Source organism: Schistocerca americana, chromosome 7 (genome assembly GCF_021461395.2).
Source record: "Schistocerca americana isolate TAMUIC-IGC-003095 chromosome 7, iqSchAmer2.1, whole genome shotgun sequence".
NCBI lineage: Eukaryota > Metazoa > Arthropoda > Insecta > Orthoptera > Acrididae > Schistocerca > Schistocerca americana.
The window spans coordinates 145,481,393-145,496,844 of record NC_060125.1 but is presented as its reverse complement, the minus strand read 5'-3'; the positions used below and the strand labels follow the sequence as shown (position 1 = coordinate 145,496,844).

Here is a 15,452-nt window from a genome sequence, read left to right as displayed (position 1 = left end):
ATATTTCTCTCATCTTCCGGCTGTGATATCACGCGAGATGGGCAATGATCTCTTCTGCGCAGATTCACATCAGGCTCGAACATCACAGGAAACAGCGAAATGCCGCAAGTAACGAGGATAATGGGCAAAGGACACTACGTTAGTAGTGTGTGGATAAGTTGAGAATTTGGGTCTGACAGGAGGCGTTCTAAGCTAGTCCGTGCAATAACAATGACCACTGTGTCCCGGTGGCAGCCGGTACGGTAACTCAGCGTGTTCGGTCAGAAAAAACTGAGTAAATGGATCAACGACGAACTGAAACGGGTGTCTTGCGACGTCAGCCCCGAGCAGATACAACGAACAAAATGAGATTAAAAAAAGGTGGCTTAGTGGTCAGAGCTTCCGCCTAGTAAGCAGGAGACCTGGGTTCGAGTCCCAGTGCAGCACAAATTTTCAGCTTTCCCCATTGATTTCAATCACTGCCTGCTCGCAGTCAAAGTCTGTAATTCTTTTGTGTAACAATCACAAGGGTTGAGGTCTGGGGCCCTGTGAGGCCAATCATGACGGAAGTGCAGCTCAGCACACGATCCTCACCAAACGATGTGCGAAAGAGATCTTTCACACACGTAGTAATATTGTGTGGAGTTTCATCCTGCATATAAGTTGTGCCTTCCAGCAAGTGTTTATCATCTGGGTTAAGGATGATTTAACATATCGGCGTACCTCACACCCTTCTTATTGGTCAACTGAAATGTAGCACACTGCATTTTCTCGAAGAAAAAGGGTCCGAGCACGACTGAAATGGTAAATCCACGCCACGCCGTGACTTTCTCGCCATGAAGTGGTGTTTCCACGACAGTTCTAGGATTTTCGGTAGTCTAAATTCTGCAGTTGTGTGTGTTGACAGATCCTCGAACGTGAAATGGGCTTTGTCGGTCCACAACTCGTTAGGCATGTAATCGTCATCATCCCCAAGTGTTTTGTGTGCCCACACCGTAAATGCTCTCTGAGTCACAATATCGGTGGCTAACAGCTTATAATGACGCTAAATTTTGTAAGGATAGCATTGGAGGGTACGCATTAGAGCTCTCCAAACAGTAGTGCGTGGAACGCAGATCCAATGTAATGAGCGCTGACTTCACCATGCGGAGATGAGTACACTAAAGTCTCCATTTCTTTTTGCGCTGTCCGAGCACCAGTAGTCTACTACGGGACCGATTTTCTAATTCTAAACAACCCGTGGCTTCGAACTTCGTGATCATTTTTTTCACAGTGACTCTTGTCACTGGACCTTTACCCATTCGAATACCCTTCATAAGGTGATCGGATCGTAAAGCTGCAGTAGCGGATTCTACATTCTAACAAAAAAACATTGCCGGCCGGTGTGGCCGTGCGGTTCTAGGCGCTTCAGTCTGGAACCGCGTGACCGCTACGGTCGCAGGTTCGAATCCTGCCTGGGGCATGGATGTGTGTACTGTGTATGTCCTTAGGTTAGTTAGGTTTAAGTAGTTCTAAGTTCTAGGGGACTGATGACCTCAGATGTTAAGTCCCATAGTGTTCAGAGCCAATAAAGCATCACTAACAGTGAGTTTTCTGGCAAAATCAACAAGCCGCTACTGCTGGTTCATCCGACTCCCTCCTTCTCTACAGTTCATTTTATACACGATTCTCATGCGGCGTCATTGTCACGTTGTTATCCAGCAGCCGGCAGCGGTGGCCGTGCGGTTCTAGGCGCTTCAGTCCGGAACCGCGGGACTGCTACGGTCGCAGGTTCGAATTCTGCCTCGAGCATGGATGTGTGTGATGTCTTAGGTTAGTTAGGTTTAATTAGTTCTAAGTTCTAGGGGACTGATGACCTAAGATGTTAAGTCTCATAGTGCTCAGAGCCATTTGTTATCCAGCGTCAATTGTTGGTCGGTTCTTGCATTCGATTTTGGCTTAAAAAAAAAGTCATTTCAGGCATGTACCTCAACTTTTACCTCTCTACCTACTTTCTTCCGTAAATTTGAGAATTTTCAAATTTTAACGGACTTTTGGGCCACCATGTACATTTGTTGAATTCTTGGGTGAGGTGTTGTCACGAATGGAGAAAACTACCAAATACTTGCAAAAATTCTGGACTGGACTTTATCAGCAGGTATTTAGCGTTTAGATCATTGATTCCGTTTTTCAGCTCTGCTGCTGAAAATTCTGATCATCGGAAAAATATTCCTGTCGGAGCACAAAAAAGGGAATATGTACTTTTTTAAAAGAAAAAAGAGAGAGTGTGTGAGAGAGACTGACAGAAAAGTGGGAAACAAGTTGCATCAGTTCTCATTCTCTCTTTGTCATGCCAATATATTCGCTCTCATTTAACACAGATCAAACTAAATCCCTGTACCCATTCTCCCTTTGTAGTTAAGCTTTCACTCTCACTATCTCCTCCTCACTGCTAGTGTGTGTGTGTGTGTGTGTGTGTGTGTGTGTGTGTGTGTGTGTGTGTGTGTGTGTGTGTCCCTCCCCTTGATTTACGGTATATCCCACTGCCACTGTCTCCTCTCTTACACTGTCTCCTTTTGCCTTTCTCTCTCCGCCATATCTTAACACCTCATTAAATTCTGAGGGAGGGACCAACTTATGTTTTTCTTATACCCATGTGTTTAAAATTTGCACCCAAAATGCGCCCTCCCCTACACCTACATGTTAAAGTTCGCCGGTCATTAAGGATCCAGACACCCCAAGCCTCTGCTTTTTTCATTTTCACTGTCTCCTCTCTTCTGTTTCCACTGCTTTTATCTTCATCCACCCCTCTTTTTCCTTTACTGCCTGCCTCTCACTAACCATCAATATCGTCTCCATTTGGCTGCCATTACTATTGACTTCATCTATCATTCTCTCTCTCTTTCACTGCCACTTTTTCCCTTCCACAGTCACAATCTTCTCTCTCTTTCTCTTCTACTGAACTGTTTCCTCTCTCTTCCACCTCCATTGCCTCTCTGTTACTCTCTTTCAGCACAAGAAAGGCTCGAATATGTTCACATGGGAAATACAGAAGCGTCCGATCTTACCCGTCGGCTTTGACCCATGACGTCACAAATACCGCGGAAACGACTATAAACAATTCCAATATGGCGGATATAAAAACATCGCATACGTATTGTAAACACTGAAATACACAAGTTTCACAAAAAGCCTAATGACTGTAACGGGACAAGCGTGGGAAATTAGGGGTTTTTGGGTGCGGAGAAACTAAATACACAGAAATGTAGCCACCGACCGCCATTCAAAACCACGCAAAACAACGAAATAAATCAACATCACAAAACTGACCAAATACCAAAAAACACATTCCTATCCATAATCGGACACTTCCCTTAACCTATATAGCTCAACAGAACCTACCGATCACATCCCCCAATAGAAAACTAAGAAACGAAAGCTTCCCTTACACCTACATACATCGGCACTTATGCAGTTTAGCAGGTACGGAAAAAATTTTTCATTTTTTTTCAAAATTTGATCATCATGTGTCGTTATGCGGTGGGGGGAGTCTGCAGTGCCCCCCCATCCCCCCACAGGCTTCATTAGTGTCAAATCAATATTTTCGAATCATAGGCGGCCGCTGCCGCGGCCGCATTCCAAAAAAAAACTCCCAACCTAACCTCAAGTGGGCTACGCTACAGATCAATATGTTCATCAAATTGCTTCATATTACGTATACATGTTCATTAGTGTCAAATCAATATTTTCGAATCATAGGCGGCCGCTGCCGCTGCCGCATTCCAAAAAAAAAACTCCCAACCTAACCTCAAGTGGGCTACGCTACAGATCAATATGTTCATCAAATTGCTTCATATTACGTATACATGTTCATTAGTGTCAAATCAATATTTTCGAATCATAGGCGGCCACTGCCGCGGCCGCATTCCAAAAAAAAACTCCCAACCTAACCTCGTATTCAGGGCTACGCTACAGATCAATGTGTAGGTCCCTTACGTCACGGGTCAAAGCCGACGCGTGAGATCGGATGTTTCCAACCTATACCCAATACACAAAACATACATAAATAACCAAAAAAAAAAACGGAACTTACCTCAAAAAAGTTCCAGCTCCACAAACTAGATTGGCCACCACAATCACACACAAATGCACAAACCATGAACACACCACCAGAGAGCACGACAAACAAAAACAAGACATCTACAAACACGCCACAATCGCAAATCAAACTCCGCGCCGTAATGACGTCACACACCACAACACGCTTACGTCACGGGTCAAAGCCGACGGGTAAGATCGGACGCTTCTGTTGACCCTTCACATGCCATATTTCTTGGAGTGGAAGGCTGAGTATTTTTTCGACGGTTCCCTTCTTTTTTCCTGCTACAGCAAGGTGTGCTGCTTGTATAAAACTAATTTATAGATCAGTAAAATTTTGACAATTTATTGATATAGTTCGACACATTCATTTACTTCGACTCATATAAACAACAAATAAGTACGTATGGTATAAGGTTAACACAAAATTGTTTGCTTTAAATTTTTCTGGATACTTTGCTCATTCGCAATTCATTGAAAATGACCGGCTTGTGATTTATATAGATAAAAGCATACAAATATTATTAAAAATATTTAAACGAATTTGTAGTCCTACCAGTTTTACATAAGTTTTTGCAGTCATTTCAAGTTATTTGCAGGCATGTTAAAACCATTTTTGTTATGGCGTAAAGTCAAGCACCAGCACGCCAGTTGGGAACGAAAGAGAAGAGACGGCTGTGAGAAGTAGTCAGCCAATCGCACGTTGACCGACACCCTTCCAGGACGACAACGTGACAGCAGCGGCCCCTTGGTGAAGAAGACGTGTAAGTGCCACGCCCGACTGATGACGGCCCACTTGGAAGCAGCTTCAAAGTTAGCCACTTCGATAGCAGTTCAGGGCAGACTTTTGTCAGTTAGAGGTCAGCAGTCACCGCAGACTGATTATTTCGTATGTCAACCTTTGCTTGCGACGAATCTGTGCAGTTAAGTATTGTCTTTGATTAATAGTAATAAAACTCATTAATATGAGTTATTTCATTGACTGTCTAGCGAACCGAGTAGGCAGAATACCTAGACAACTCTTTTTAGCCCATATTTTGTCACTGCAGTGCCGCTTTGGGCATATTTGTAAATGTGTGAAGTGTCCATTCCACATACAGTGCGTTCAACTTTTACTGGAGAAAAATGCTGACTACAAACCCTCGCGATGACCCTAGAACCTTTCCATGTGTTCACTATCCCATTTAAAGCTACATTTAGGCCTCAGACCAGATATTACGTGTAATTTATACGTGCGCAAGTTCGTTAACTTTAAACCTCTGGATCACGGTGATGGATAATAATATCGAAAAAGGCTTCAAGAATCTATGAGATCGTCATCTTTACGAACACTGGTAAAAACATCGATGATATGCCATGAACAGAAATCCTCACAATTGGTACTCTGGTACCCAAAAGTCACTGTTTTTCTTATGTATGTTGATGATGGATATACACTACTGGCCATTAAAATTGCTACCCAAAGAAGAAATGCAGATGATAAACGGGTATTCATTGGACAAATATATTATACTAGAACTGACATGTGATTACATTTTCACGCAATTTGGGTGCATAGAGTCAAACAGAGCTTGGATGGCGTGTACAGGTACAGTTGCCCATGCAGCTTCAACACGATACCACAGTTCATCGAGAGTAGTGACTGGCGTATTGTGACGAGCCAGTTGCTCAGCCACCGTTGACCAGACTTTTTCAGTTGGGGAGAGATATGGAGAATGTGCTGCCCAGGGCAGCAGTCGAACATTTTCTGTATCCAGAAAGGCCCGTGCAGGACCTGCAACATGCGGTCGTGCATTATCCTGCTGAAATGTGGGGTTTCACAGGGATCGAATGAAGGGTAGAGCCACGGGTCGTAACACATCTGAAATGTAACGTCCTCTGTTCCAAGTGCCGTCAATGCGAACAAGAGGTGATCGAGACGTGTAACCAATGGCATCCCATACCATCACTCCGGGTGATACTCCAGTGCGGCGATGATGAATACACGCTTCCAATGTGCGTTCACCGCGATGTCGCCAAACACGGATGCGACCATCATGATGCTGTAAACAGAACCTGGATTCATCTAAAAAATGACGTTTTGCCATTCGTGCACCCAGGTTCGTCGTTGAGTTCACCATATCAGGCGCTCCTGTCTGTGATGCAGCGTCAAGGGTAACCGCAGCCATGGTCTCCGAGCTGATAGTCCATGCTGCTGCAAACGTCGTCGAACTGTTCGTGCAGATGGCTGCTGTCTTGCAAACGTCGCCATCTGTTGACTGAGGGATCGAGACGTGGCTGCACGATCCGTTACAGCCATGCGGATAAGATGCCTGTCATCTCGACTGCTAGTGATACGAGGCCGTTGGGACCCTGCACGGCGTTCCGTATGACCCTCCTGAATCCACAGATTCCATATTCTGCTGAAGTCATTGGATCTCGACCAACGCGAGCAGCAATGTCGCGATACGATAAACCGCAATCGCGATAGGCTACAATCCGACCGTTATCAATGTCGGAAACGTGATTTTACGCATTTCTCATCCTTACACGAGGCATCACAACAACGTTTCACCAGGCAACGCCGGTCAACTGCTGTTTGTGTATGAGAAATCGGTTAGAAACTTTCCTCATGTCAGCACGTTGTAGGTGTCGCCACCGGCGCCAACCTTGTGTGAATGCTCTGAAAAGCTAATCATTTGCGTATCACTACATCTTCTTCCTGTCGGTTAAATTTCGCGTCTGAAGCACGTCATCTTCGTGTTGTAGCAATTTTAATGTAGAGTAATGTATTATTACTTTTCTGATGTTAATTTCATGTACTGACTCGTCGATGATCATGGAAATTTGCTCCTCCGTTTTGTTATACTAAACTAGATGTGTAAAATATAAATAAAACCGCAAACACAGCCGGGAAGTCACAGTCAGCTGCAGGTGGAACGTTCCTGATGGCATTTCTGTTATTTGTAAACAAGTGAAGGCAATGCTCCTAGCGACCTTAAGAGTTGAACGAGCGGGAAAAACCGCATGCTACTTTTAAAAATTTTCGCACAAGCACGGGCCGGATAAAATCTCTACGCGGGACAACCCTCTCGTATAAAATACTCATTTGAGCAACAGCTGTGTGAAGCTGTTGGTAGAGTCGGCGTAGGAATACGGTGGCTGACCAGGTTTAGTCTAAAGGGCTGGGTGAGTTTATTCGTTTGTTCGGAAGTGACGGCCATCAAGTGTTTTCCACCTTTCGACCGGTCGGCTATGGCAGAATCGAGGCACACGCCCTGCAATATTTCTCAAACGATTTTACAGAAATTACTCGGTAAAAAAGAAAAAGTTATTTCTGGTTTACTTGTAGCTTTATATGTCAGATTCATTATGACGTGCCCATCATTTCGTTCATAGTCATAGTTACTATGATATTTACGTGGAAGTAAGACATTGCGACAAAGTTTGCAATAAAAATAGGGTTCGTTATGATTTTGCGTTTGGTGCATATTAAATAATGTGTTGCTGTTTATGAAGTTTAGCTAACGTATTGAATATTTCTTTAGTCTTGCGTTTCATCCCTGTGGACGAAGGAGACCGAGTTACGGGGCGATTATATTGAGAGCATGTAATACAATGTACGTCTGTGAATAAAGTCTTGTATGAATTTTAGCCGAGTTTCCACTATTTTTATTTAACCCTTGTATATTTAAAAATGTGTCAGCAATGTCGAGAAAATTTATCCAACGTAACACATTCATTTGCGATCGCGCCGTGTAAGCGATAAGGTCAGAGTGAAATATACACAACATTCCTTATATTTCATAAAGGATTTTAGATATCGAAATGAGACTTTGACAAATGATAGCACGCAAAGAGGAGCGTTTTCTGCCATATGGTTATTATTCAAAACATCATTATCCTACTTTTTATTCCACTAACTATAGATTTTTGTAATGAAAGAATTTAACTTTTAAGGGCCGTCGATAGCTGGTGATACCGTCGGCATCCACGGTCGGTTTTGGAAGTGAAGTAAAATCTATGGTCCTTCAAGCCATTTGGGTCGGCCGATATGGCCGACCGGTTCTAGGCGCTTCAGTCTGGAACCGCGCGACTGCCTCGGTCGCAGGTTCGAATTCTGCCTCGGGCATGGACGTGTGTGATGTCCTTAGGTTAGTTAGGTTTAAGTAGTTCTAAGTTCTAGGGGACTGATGACCACAGATGTTAAGTCCCATAGTGCTCAGAGCCATTTTTTTGTTAAGCCCCATAGTGCTCAGAGCCATTTGAATCATTTTTGAACCAAGCCATTTGGCTATCTGCATGAGCTGGCCGAATGAGGCTACGGCATTTTTGTTGTTCACTTCACTCTCCCTACGTCAGGAACACGCTGTCGGTAGCCATATTGTCCCTCGATAACCTAATTGTATTAAAATATCAGTTTCTTTGCCATTATAACAGAATAATACGATTAAAATACGATAAAAGTGACTTTTGGATAATATTAGTATAAAAGACACGGGTGGTGCTGACGCGGTTGGTGTTAGATTAGTACACAGACGAGTTAGAACCAGACACTGTCGGGCATGGCCGCGGCATAGCAGTAGGACCACCCTGCGGTCTTACTGTGACGCCGACACTCACTTGCCTTTGCTTTACTGCCCCACTGTCTCTCTACATTTTGTACCATGACCGACACTTCAGTATTACTTTTATTTTCCCTCTATATACAGGGTTAGTTGTTAGTAACAGAAATGGTTAATAATTGCTGCTGCTGCAGAAGCTAATCGAAAGACGTCAAAGGGGGGACACATTTCTCATATCAAATGCCGCAAAGTGCTATTACTATTACCGTACTAGACAGTGTAAGTGTTGAAAAATGCCAAGATTCAGGTAGTAAGGATTTAATATGGTAGGGCTAATTTATGTAAGTTTGCAGACACATTTTTATGACAATATATACTGTTTTCATTTCCAGCTATGTCCATTTGCAGGTAAGATTTATACATGACAGTCACTTCCCTTCCCCCCCCCCCCCCAACCACCTCTTATCCCCCCTCCTCTCCTCCCGCTCCTCCCCTACCCTCCCCCTCCCAATTTGTACCGCAAACATTCCGGAAGTGTAAAGCGCAATTCACGTGCAGTTTTCACAGAAAGGATTGGTAGTCAGGGGCTCGGTTTGTTAGCCAACCAATAGATTGGAATACTACTTAGAAAATTCATTTTTGTGAAAACATACAGTTTTTAAATGGAACAATGCCTGTTGAAATTAATAAACTAAAATTAGGGTAAATTAGAATGTCAGTGGTGTTTGTTGCAGGATTCTAGAGGGAGTCGTTTACTGGATATGGTATTTTGGAAAGTTACCACCCAAACACTTGTATGATACATGTGGTTTTATACACTAAAGAACAACAGAAATGCCTGCACTACTTATGTGGATTCTGACCAGCAACGAGACAACTGACTATTACAAGTTGTGCTCAGAATGACCACTGACAGCGGCAATACAAGCTTCCGATCTGGTATGGGATGACTGCTGCACATTTGCTAGCATTTCAGTGGAGGTGTCCGAGCAGGCTGCAGTAATACGTCGTTGCCTATCACCAGGTGTAGTTGGTATGTCCATGTAGATAACGTCTCTCAGCTTTCCCACGGAAAAAAAAATCTACAGCCATCAAATGCGGGAAACGGGCCGGCGAAGGTACAGGTTCACCGCGTCCAATCCAACAATTTGGAAACAATTCGTGAAGCATGCTGTAGTACTTCGTGCACTATCGGCTGGATAGCCATCATGTTTGTACCACAGGCTCCTCTTCATCTGCAGAGGAATGTCTTCTAGCATCCAGAAGAGGGTCTCTTAGGAGGCCACAATACTTGTGCACATTTGGTGTCCCGTCTATGAAAAACAGGGCTAATATCTGATGGTTCACTATTGCACACCACACGTTTATACTCCTTGGAGGCTGACATTCGACCTGACGAAGCCATCATGGATTGGCAAGAGACCGATAGTGCGTGTTTCGGCAGTTTACCTGTCCACGATCCGAAATGTAGCTTGATCACTAAACAAGATACATGATACATCTTGGGTATCCTGTCTTAATGCCCATGTACAAAAGTTAACACTATTCTCATAATCGTTTCTATGCAGCTCTTGATGGAGAGAGATGTTATGTGGATGGAAACTGTTGTGTCGACAGAAGTGCCGACACAGTGTTGTTTGAGGAGACCGAAATGCACGCTATAAGCTCACGCAGGATGGCGTGAGGTCTGAAACAGGATACGTAATGAATGCTATAAAGAAAAGTACGTAGCTTCTGGAATACTTAACTTTAATCCATCATTTGTATACATCGTTCTTGATGAGACATGCTTCATACGATAACTATCAATTGCTATGGCGCCTTGCTAGGTCGTAGCCATTGACTTAGCTGAAGGCTATTCTAACTATCTTCTCTGCAAATAAACGAGGCTTCGTCCGTTGCATCGCTAGCTAAGTCGTCCGTACAACTGGGGCGAGTGCTAGTCCGTATCTCGAGACCTGCCTTATGGTGGCGCTCGGTCTGCGATCACTGACAGTGGCGACACGCGGGTCCGACATGTACTAATGGACCGCGGCCGATTTAAAGCTACCACCTAGCAAGTGTGGTGTCTGGCGATGACACCACAGAAACTATGTTGATGGAGAATATGTAGGACACTTTGTAAGGTGGCAGAATAAATGGTCAGATTTGCACCTTACATGACAGCTTTATACATCGCAACAAGAAGGTGAATATGACACCTAATGTAATTCAGTGGTTATGAGAACATTTGCCTATCAGTATGTAATGCAAAAAGGGATGACAGTCAATCGGCGGTAGTTAACACACCATTCCTATACCTTTGAGTGGAAGGTGGAACAGGCAATGCGAGTTGTTTTTAGTTTGAAAAGCCAGGCCGACAACAGTCTAGCGAAGGTGCACTGCAGGGGTTATGATGGAAACCACTAGAAGGGGTGGCAGGAGGAAGTTCAGCGACCCCGACCACATGATTCAGGAGGGAGGACTGCGTGTAGCGGCACATCTGTACAAGGGACAGAGAAAAATCATTACAAAGCTGCGTTTCGGAATTCCAGTGGGATACGAACAAAAAATAGTAACGCATTTCGATCACGTGTCCAGCGAGTGGAGCACACGGAAAGGTCAATGTACTTTAGACGTCTAGAATAGGTACAAAACGTCCGATTGGCGGAAACACACTAGACAGGAGAAAAATACTGATGTTTGATAGAAGGGGCATTGCGATTGGTAGAGAGTGTTTCCACAAAATAAGAGGAACGCTCCTATTGGTCGAAAAAGGTCGTGATGTGAAGAATGAATGAACTCAAGTGGGGGAGGAAGTTATGCCACGAGTAGGACAAGAGAGAAATTTTGGGGGACTCTTCTCTGAACTGGCATCAAGTGCAGAACAGAGCGCTTAACGGTCTGTATGACGCAGAGAAGAAATTTGTGTGGACAGTGCGTTCACTGTCGCTGCAATCCAGCTAGAGATTAGCTGTAGCAACGTTTAGCTCCAACTGTGGAGAAACGAACCAGCCAAATTACTTAGCTGTTCTTGCGAGACCTGAGAGGGCACTATAATATGCACGCTGCTTCAACCATGCGCGTGTACATTGCCACATACTAAGATTAGGGCTGAGTATATGTTTTCTCGCATGATGAGAAACATAGGGAAAGTTTCTGCTGGAAAGTTCAGCAAAGGCCTGATTAGTTTTGTAGGAATTTCAGTGGGAGAGAGCAGCCTTGCAGTTGGCAACTCGCCGCAGCTTAAGGTAAATATTGTGTGCAGAGGCGTAATCTTTCTTGGTTCACCAGCTTGCGTCCACTTTAAACTCGAGCGGCCTTGGGTAATCTTGCGCTCAAATTTGTCACGTAACTAACCATCCACCGTAGATTTGATTGTCATTTTAAATAGTACCGAACTTTGAACCGGAATCGGACGATTTTCGTAGTACTGACCAACATCATAACGTATGTGTAGGAGCACTTTTGTAAAGAAATCTAGGCGCTCAGTCCGGAGCCGCGCGACTGCTACGGTCGCAGGTTCCAATCCTGCCTCGGGCATGGATGTGTGTGATGTCCTTAGGTTAGTTAGGTTTAAGTAGTTCTAAGTTCTACGGGACTGATGACCATGATGTTAAGTCCCATAGTGCTCAGAGCCATTTTAACCATTTTTGTAAAGAAACTTCCAATTAAACTTTCATATTATTGCGCTTTGGAGTAATGTTCTTTCAGAGAGTTAATATTTAACAGTGTTGTGTATAGGATTATTTCACTTTTTGATGTTGGCGAGATGTGTTATCCGTTGCGCTGTTTTTATGTCGTCGAGTTGAAAACTGTGTAAAAGCCGTAATTTTTGTGCTAAAATTTGCGACTTTAAACTTGTCATTTCAACTTACACAGTTGTTCTCAATTCTAGAGTAAGCACCCACATTACAACTTGTGTGACTGGGGCCAACGAGAAATATGGGCTCTGCAAAAAACGTGTGATGTCACACTAGTCGCCTGGAGACAGAAGGGGGAGAAGGAGATGAACATATAACAAAGGGAAAGGAGGAAAGAGGCACAGATAGGAGGAGGAGGAGGAGGAGGAGGAGACATACAGCAAAATTAGAGGGGGAAATGGACGGAGAGAGGTAAAGGAGGGGATAGTGTGAAGGAGGGGATAGTCAGAGCAAGGGAAGAGGAGGAGATAGGCAGAGACAGAGGGAGGAGGAGATGAATAGACAGCAGAGAAGGAGGAAATGGACAGAGAAAGGGAAGAACAGGAGATGGACACACAAAAGGAAAAGGGAAGAGATGAACAGGGAGAGGGTGAGGAGGACGTGGAATTAGAGTGGGAGGACAGGATGGACAGAGGGGGAGGGGGCAGACGGACAGAGCTAGGAGCAGCAGACTGGCAGATATAGGGGAAGAGGTAGTGGACAGAGAGAGATGCAAGATGAAATCGACAGAGATAGGGGATTAGAGGAGGTGGACAGAGAGGAAGTGAAGGAGGAATTGAACAGAGAGAGTGGGAAGGAGGTAATGGTGCAATAGAAGAATACAATAAATACATACTCAGGTAATGCAAGGTACTCAGCTACTGAAGCTTTAAAACATGGTACCAGAAAGTAAAAAATGACGAATATCATCCATAGAAATGCCTTCAAAACACTTCATAAACGACTTTTTGGATAGGGAAGGTATGTGGGGGTGAGGGGAGAGGGTGGGGAGGAGGAAGGAGGGGGGAGGGCATTACTCATGTGTGCGTGTATTTATTGTTGTCTTGCCAAGTTTAATACAGAAGAATGAATAAAGAAAAGCCGATATAAATAATAGGGTACAACTCACTAATTTGCTTCTCATAATATTCCAAGTTCAGTGCCTTTCTTAACACTTTCAGTTCAACATACGCTGAAGCCCTTTTGGAAAGGGTCACAACAGACTCAGCAATACGATCAAGTACAGTACAGTACCTAATAACAAAACCACAATACAGACAGATTTGAACTGTGCAACATCTTTTAAGCAAGCGAACTGCACTTTCATTTGTCTCTTTAAAGCTGTAAGGGCTCCCCCCCCGGAGGTTCGAGTCCTCCATCGGGCATGGGTGTGTGTGTTGTTCTTAGCGTAAGGTAGCTTGCTAGATTAAGTAGTGGGTAAGCTTAGGGACCGATAGCAGTGTGATCATATAGGTCTTACAAATAATTTCCAAAAAAACTGTAAGCACAATTTATTCCAGTTATCTAATATACATTGTTCAGATGACTACAATATAGTGGTACAAATTCAATGGGGCTTTTGAACCGGATCCACCTGTGCTAGCGGTTTAACGACATTCAAACACTGCAGTGCGCTTACCAGCAAATTTGGCGCTTGCCCAAGTTACGTGACTTGGGAGGTAACTCCTGCTCTGCGCACACAACATGTTTCCCTATTCTGTGGCCACGCAACCAATGAAATGCCACATTATATACACTCACTGACAATAACACGCAAAAAGCTCAGATATTTGGTGGGTGTACACCACTCATCGTTGCCCAAGGAACGGAATCCCTATGCAGACATCCAAACCATTCTTAGGTGAAGAAACGTCTATGGAAGCAGGACTGTAGCGCGATCTTTGAGAGTTACTCACAGCAATGGCCGAATTCTATGCCTGGATCAAAAACAGTAGCTCAAGGCTTAAACACGCACCCTAAAAAAATGGCTCTGAGCACTATGGGACTCAACATCTTAGGTCGTAAGTCCCCTAGAACTTAGAACTACTTAAACCTAACTAACCTAAGGACATCACACACACCCATGCCCGAGGCAGGATTCGAACCTGCGACCGTAGCAGTCCCGCGGTTCCGGACTGCAGCCCCAGAACCGCACGGCCACCGCGGCCGGCAAACACGCACCCTCACTGAGATGCTCGAATGGACTTTACTATTCTGGTATTCACTTTCAAGAGAAGGAATCGAAAATTGTCTCGCGATTGACTCACATCGGAAAAGAGGTTTCAGCCTACACAAATTATAGAATTCCGTCGTAGCTTTCATTAGACCTTACTGATGTCGTTTCAGTATTGGTTCCAGCGAAGAGCGTACGTACAGAAACAAGGAATGTAGAACACATTTTCCGACACACACACACACACACACACACACACCAAACATCGTTAGAATGTCATTAAGATCGAAAGCTACAGCGATAATCCTTGAAAACGTCTCTTAGGCAGACTAAATAAGAAACTGGAAGTTTGTTTACAGGTAAGAGAGGGTATATTCGCTTCCCTAAAATGTCTGGATAAAATGTCTGTCTGCTCTAAGCTGCGAGTGATACACGAAACACGAGTTGCGATTTCGAATTGCCTCTTAAGCACTGGTCGTTCAATTAGTTCAACGGCACAGAGCTTGGCTTTTACGTGCGAGTCCCACCCATAGTTTTAAGTATGAGAGTGCGACTAATATGAAGATTTATTATTCAGATTAGCACAAAACGCTAAAATATTATAAAACTGTGATGATGTTGCGCTGGGAAACAGAGAAAGAATACAAACCAGGTCAATGAAAAGTTTCAGATAACGCTCTAAATGTCTGAAGTTAACAGTCTTGCTTCACTATTTGCAGAACTCGCCAATATGAAGCAAATGAAGTGAAATTTTTCATTCTTGGGACAACATCAAGCCAATGAAATTTGTACTACAGGCGTTAGTTGTGGAGCAAATGTTAAGGGAGAAATGTTAGGGTTTAACGAGCCGTCCATGTCGAAGAAATCAGATATGGAGTTCTACCTTACTTGGTCATAGCTCGGGTAAATATCTAACATAATTTTCTTGAAGGAGCCATCCTAGGTTTCTCCTTCAAAAACCTCGAGAAACTATGGAAGACTGAAATTAAGAGGATTTGTCGGAGATTTTGCACTTCA

General features: G+C 43.9%; 1 protein-coding gene across 1 annotated transcript in view; it reads right to left on the bottom strand.

Moving 5' to 3' along the window:
* Positions 1-15,452, bottom strand: part of LOC124622014 (modular serine protease-like) — a 276,840-nt gene that overhangs the window by 232,821 nt on the left and 28,567 nt on the right. The window lies entirely within an intron of this gene.